This window comes from Scyliorhinus canicula, chromosome 1, assembly GCF_902713615.1.
Source record: "Scyliorhinus canicula chromosome 1, sScyCan1.1, whole genome shotgun sequence".
Classification (NCBI taxonomy): domain Eukaryota; kingdom Metazoa; phylum Chordata; class Chondrichthyes; order Carcharhiniformes; family Scyliorhinidae; genus Scyliorhinus; species Scyliorhinus canicula.
Genome location: NC_052146.1, coordinates 192,646,183 through 192,653,204, shown reverse-complemented (window position 1 = coordinate 192,653,204; position 7,022 = coordinate 192,646,183).

Genomic DNA, 7,022 nt, shown 5'->3' with positions numbered 1-7,022 from the left:
GTGGCGCAAGCATACTGTGGTTATACACATACCTAATTGGGTAACTCTGCAGCAAAGCTGAACCAAGGTTCCTTCACAGTCAGAATGGGGCTCACTCCCCAGTGAGGATTACAACTTTCACCTTGGTGTGAAATGGAACCACTCAACACAGATGCCATAACCTTATGCAGAAGCAAGATGCATTTGCAGAGGAATAGAAGCATGATCTCATATCTCTAGACTGCAAATGGGCAGCAACTTCTCCAGTCCCCCACCCTCATATGCAGGTATTACCCAGCAATGACCAATAAGCAGTCAGAGCACCACTAATCACTCCCACTGGCTGGGTTAACACACGTAACTAGGATTTTTCCCCCCCTTAAATTTAGAGTCCCTGTTGCCATCTCAGATGGCCACCTGCAAAGGCCCATGGGAATTATGGCCAACCCAGGACTCAGACACACTCAAGAGCCTGTGTGTGTATTTGCAACCCAGATAGCTAGACGTTATCGAAACCCCCGCTCATTTGCATTCTAATGGCCCATTTCCCCAGAACAAATGGACTGTACTCAGGTAACTGATACAGATGCAGACTAACCAGCGTCACTCCCTTGCTAAGAAAGCCCAAACAGCCAAGATCAATGACCACTCAGGACACGCCCAGCCATCAAGGCACCCGCCCCTTTATTGGCCAAAATCAAAGTCAGTGATCGAAGCCTGTCGAATGATTGGCTCCAAAGCTAAGGACCGCCCCAAAGAGCACGAAATCCCAGAGGGATAAAAGAGACACAGCCATGTGTTTGGTCTCTCTTGGCCCCGGCCTACGCCTAAAACTAAGTGTAGCATTACGACCCCAGAAGACAAGTTCAAGACCAACGATCACTACCAGATGGATAAGCCCAGCAGAAACAAAGCCACTTCTTCTACCCAGCCATGCAAGATCCGAACAAAGGCCTTGGTCATCTGCAAAGAGCCGGTTGCCCTGAAGTTAAGTATAGGTTATTGTAATTGTTAGGTGTAGTTTAACTTGTAGTGTTTTATGTTGCGTGTCGAAATAATCCTTGTGTGAAAAACAATATCATTAATAACTGCCATATCTAGTTAATTTGGCAAAATTATTAGCATCTCCGGTGCCAATTGGCAACATTATTGGTGCCGATTGGTGGGATAGTGTAGCCACCTGGGTTGGCCACTTCCCTAGTTTAAGATGAAGATTTGCAAAGAACGCAGGGAAAAATGGACAGGCTCAGAGAAGCAAGCAGTTTGCAAAGTTTTCCTGCATATTCGACTCACAGAAAGCAGACAGCATTGAAACCAGCAATCTGAATATTAATGAGAGATTCCCGGGCACAATGGTAACAATCGAGAACGGTCAAAACAAGTCAGACTCCTTGGCGCCATCAGGAGTCCAAGACAAAAGAGGCTAACGAGCACCCAAGGAACGCCCAGCGATCAGGGAACAGCCCCAGTATTGGGGGAATTCAAACCGATCGATTGGTACGTGATCCAATCGATTGGAGGCAGGAACGGGGTGCGCCCTAAAGGGCGCGAAGCCCCTGGGGCCTATAAAAGACAGGTCCCAAGTTCAATTCACTCTCTTCGCCGGCCCTCCCAGCAGAACATCTTAGCAGCTTGGAAGAACTCTTGACCGTGAGAAGGAGAGGCCTAGCTAACAGCTACACCGACAAGTAAGTGTCCAGTCAGCGCACGCTATGAGACAGGCGCTCCTGACCCTTAGTCCGTACCAGTTGGAAGCCCGCAGCCCCAGATTGAACAAGAGGCCATTGTTCCCTGACCTAGTGGGTTCTTTTCCAAAGATAAGTATTGGCCTGTAGTGGTAGAGATAGTCTAGTTTTGTAGTGTTTATGCATGAGTAGCAATTAACTGTGTATATAATAAACGTGTTTTGATTTGAACCTTACTAATTGGTGTACCGAGTTAATTTTTTTTTAATAAACAATTTTATTGAGGTAGTTTTTGGCATGATAAACAGTTACAGACATCATCAGAAAGAAAGCAAAAAAGGCAAAAATGTGCAAACATCCACGTACTTTCAATACTTCCATCGTAACATATTGCACAAGCCCGCTCCCCTCCCACCGGTACTACCCGCCATATTTTCCCTCCTACTCTACTCTACCCCCCCTCCCCCCCACCCCCCTGCTGACGCTCACTCTCCCGCAAAGAAGTCAATAAATGGTTGCCACTTCCGGGTGAACCCCTGCACAGGTCCCCTCAAGGCAAACTTAATTTTTTCCAGGAAACTCGACATGTCCGCAAGCCACCACTCAGTCTTCGGGGGCTTTGAGTCCCTCCACGCCAATAATATTCGTCGCCGGGCTATCAGGGAAGCAAAGGCCAACACATCGGCCTCTTTCTCCCCCTGGACGCCCGGGTCTTCCGAAACCCCAAAAATTGCCACCCCTGGACTCATCACCACCCTTGTTTTTAGCACCTGGGACATGACCCCCGCAAATCCCTCCCAGTACCCCCTCAGCTTAGGACATGCCCAAAACATGTGAACATGGTTCGCTGGTCCTCCCGCGCACCTAGCGCATTTGTCCTCTATCCCGAAAAATTTGCTCATCCGAGCCACCGTCATATGGGCCCGGTGAACGACCTTAAATTGGATCAGCCCGAGCCTAGCACATGTCGCGGTCGAATTTACCCTACTCAGGGCCTCTGCCCACAGCCCATCCTCCATTTCCCCGCCTAGCTCCTCCTCCCATTTAAGTTTCAGTTCCTCTGTCTGGGACCCTTCCTCCCTCATGAGCACCTTATATATACCCGAGACTCTGCCCTCCCCTTCTTCCCTCCTAGAGACTATTCTGTCGAGGATCCCCATTGGCGGGAGGCGCGGGAAAGATGGGACCTGTCTACGAACAAAGTCCCGCAACTGTAGGTATCTAAAATCATTTCCCCTTACCAACCCAAATTTCTCCTCCAAGCTCCTCAAACTCGCGAAGCTCCCTTCCAGGAACATATCACGCACCCTTCCCGCCCCGGCTCGCCGCCATACTCGGAACCCCCCATCCATACTGCCGGGGGCAAACCGATGGTTGTCGCAGATTGGCGCCCAGACGCCCCCATCTCCCCCACATGCCTCCTCCACTGGCCCCATATCCGCAGGGTCGCCACCACTACCGGGCTGGTGGTGTACTTGGCCGGCGGCAGCGGTAGAGGAGCCGTGACCAGGGCTCCCAAGCTGGAGCCCCTGCACGAAGCCGCCTCCACCCGCTCCCAAATAGACCCCGTATCCACCATCCACTTCCTTATCATAGCGATGTTGGCCGCCCAGTAATAATTGACCAGACTCAGAAAAGCCAGCCCTCCCTCGCTGCGGTTCCTCTCCAACATCGCCTTCTTCACCCGCGGGGATTTTCCCGCCCAGACAAAGCTGGTGTACCGAGTTATTGATCAGCACTTGAACCTCGTGGTGGTATCATAAAGATACCTGGCGACTCTAGAGCAAGGTAATAAAACAGAGCCAATTGAGTGTACAGCACACTCACCAGAACGAGCAACAATAGTATTCCACTCATTAAAAAGGGCTACATTATTGGTGACTCTGGTGCCAATTGGCAACATACCCAATTCAGTTTTTCCAATTAAGGGGCAATTTAGCGTGGACAATCCACCCCTACCTTGCACATTTTTGGATTGTGGGGGCGAAACCCACACAAACGAGGGGAGAATGTGAAAACTGTATATAGACAGTGACCCTCAGCCAGGATCGAATCTGGGACCTTGGCGCTGTGAGGCAGCAGTGCTCACCACTACGCCACTGTGCTGCCCACGTTACTAGGATTTAATATGGATTTGAGTGAAACTATTTCTTCCAAGAGAATTAAGGCCAACTGGGACAACCAGTGAGGAGTTTCTTTCTCCATCAATTTACAATATGATATAAAGAAATCTCAGCATAGGAAGCCTTTCACCCTTTTATTCCTCTGCCATGCTAACGCCTGAACTAGACTATGCTTTAACATTCTTCCTTTTCAAATCTCTCTGAATTCTCTCAAGTTATGTTGTGGCTTCTTCCTTTACAGCCCAATATTCAAAATTCCCTAATTTAATGACCAGTCCTTCTAAATGCGTCCTTCATTCTCGTGCACCCTTTATTATGGACTCATCAACAATTTGAAACAATCTTTCACTATTTCTCCTCCCTCAGAAGCTTCCATAACCTTCAACTGCCTTCCCACAACTACCTCTGTTTCAGAAAAAGAAACTTCCAACATTTCTTAAAACCATAAAATGTCCTTCCCGGTATCATTCTACTTAATCTTCAAACTTTTACTTCCTCAAATCTAATCACATTCAATAACCTTGATTTTTTTCCCAGCTTAGTCACAAAGTTTGGAATTGATATGACTGTTGAACATCAATGTTTTTCTCAGGATATGAATCTGAACCCAAATGTTTGATTTATTTTATCTCAGCTTGTTGGATGAGTCAGCTGTGCTTCAGTTTGTTGCACTCTTCGCCCGACAAAGTTCTGATTTGGGCATATCTTATTCCAGGGACTAGGACACATTGTCCAGTGCAGGCAGTACTGAGGGAAAGCCAGTGGCGGACTGTGTCTAAAAATATTGGTTGCCAGGAGACAAAGGGGGCCCACCCACAACTACAATGCTATCATTTAATTTTCATAACGAATAAATAACATTTTCAAAAAATACATATGGAAAAAAGGGTACAATTAAAATTTTTGTGGAAAAAAATGTGTATTTCTTAGTAATTACAGTGTACATGTACTGTACATATTACTGGCAGTAGATACCAAATGTAAATACAGAATGTTATAATTGAATTTATTTTTTTTTAAAAATTTTAATTGGCTGATATTTTTAAATAGTTTACTGCTCAATTTACACATTAACAGATAGTTCAAAAGCGCAATAGAGCATTGCATGCAGTCCACTATATTAAGAGCAATCGTTTGTGTTCACTAGATGATTGTGCGAATCTGCCAATAATTGCTTCTGCATCCAATTCATCTAACAATTCCTTTTCAATGGATAGCAACATGTATGATTCCAAATTCTCCTCAGACAGCGAATTTCTTAACCTTGTCTTTATGATCTTTAGCTTTGAAAATGTCCTCTCACATTGGACTTGAGTAACTGATAGGTGTGCAGATGACTTTATAAAGTTCATAAAGGTTATCATATGCCTCGTCATGAAGTCTGTTCGATGCCAGAATTTTTAGTACACACGATGGCAAGTGCTGCAAATTTTACAATTGTTGCAACTGGAATCCATATTCTCACCATCATTAAGCAATAGCTTTAATACATCAAAGTTTGAAGCAAAAGAAAACAATTCCAATATCTGATTTGTGGAAACAGCTTAATAATACCTTCCAATGCTTCATCTTCAAGGCCCTTCTCTGCAATAGTTTTAAACTTTACTGGGTCCAAGCAGGACAAATCTTTATACAACTGTTTGTGTTGTACAAAGCGTGATTCTAGTGACTGGACAATGCAATCCTTTATTAGGTTAAACACATTTACTCGAAAATCAGCTAGAGAATCTGAGAAATTTCTTTCATCATCAATAAGCTCATCTGCCATTCTTTTCTTCTTCCTCTGCCTCTTAACTGGCAATGCTGTTTCCAACGCATCAATTTCCAATGTTTAATTTTCATCCATATTCATCTGTGAAATCCTGTCATTACATTTATTTACAAATTCCAAAGCCTTGCTGTGAACGTTATCAAATGTTCTTGTCTGTTCCTTCAACTTTGTTGTAGTTGAATCTACCAAACTCCATGCAGTCAACATATCTAAACCACTTGTCTGTAGATAACTTGATAACGGGGTTGTAGTTTCAAATATATACAAGTAAGTAAATGCTGTCAATATGGTTTCAAACTTTAGAAGACTTTGAAGTAAAACATTTGCTTCATGTTTTGTTTTTGCATCAAACTTTTCTGAATCTTGTATCATTGATAAGCATGTCAATAGATTTACGGAAGTACTGGCAGCGGCATCATCAAAACGTCCAAATATAGTTGTTGCTGCATTGGATTTTCCTGACCATCTGGTCTCACCAATTAGCTTTAATCGTTTCATTTTTCCTTGTCCTAGATGTTTTCCAACAACTTCTATCCATACAGCCATTCTCTTGTATGATGCTTTCACAAAAGTTGCTATATTCTGGAGCAAATTGAAAAAAGAAACTGCAGGCACACAACATTTTGTTGTTTCAGTTATCACCAAATTCAAGACATGGGCATAGCACCATATATGAACATGTTGATCAGCCACATCAGCAATTTTACTTTGTAAACCATTATACTGGCCATGGTAGCTTGCAGCGCCATCTGTGCTATCAGATAAACATTTTTGGGGGTCAATTTTAAGATGCTGTAATGTTTCAATCAATAGATCAAAAAGTCCCTGTCCTGTACCATCATTACTTGGCACAACTGAAAGTAGTCGCTCACAGATAATACCTTTAAGCACATACCAAATAATAATGCTAAACTGATCGATGGATGAATTACTTTGTGTTGAATCAACCTGAATTGAATAATATTTTTCTTGAGAAACTTCATGACTAATCCTTTCTTGTATCATATTCTTCATAATTTTGATTAACATGTTTATAGTTGTTTTACTCAGGTATATAACAAGTCCACCACGGTCTTTACTTTGAGTCTTTCCTTGTTGCTCTAATCGTTTGATTCTTTGTTTAGACTTGTTTTGCACTGCAGAAACGTGAGCTGCCATAATGGGGTCAAATTTTGCCATCAACTGCACTATAGCTAAAAAATTGCCATGATTCAGAACCTCATTATCTAGAGTGTTAGCCGATTCATTTCTGTGACCTCGAAAAGGAAGTGCTTGCTTGCCTAACATCTTTATGATGTCTATAATCCTCATGACAATACTTCTCTGCTTCAATACTTCTTCTTTCCTTTTAATTAGTGATGCTGCAAAAAATTTATCTAAGGTGCCATCATTAACCACACTGATATATTGCTGAGCATTTCTGACATGTGTTGTTGTCGATTCATGTAAAGTCAAGCTCTGGCT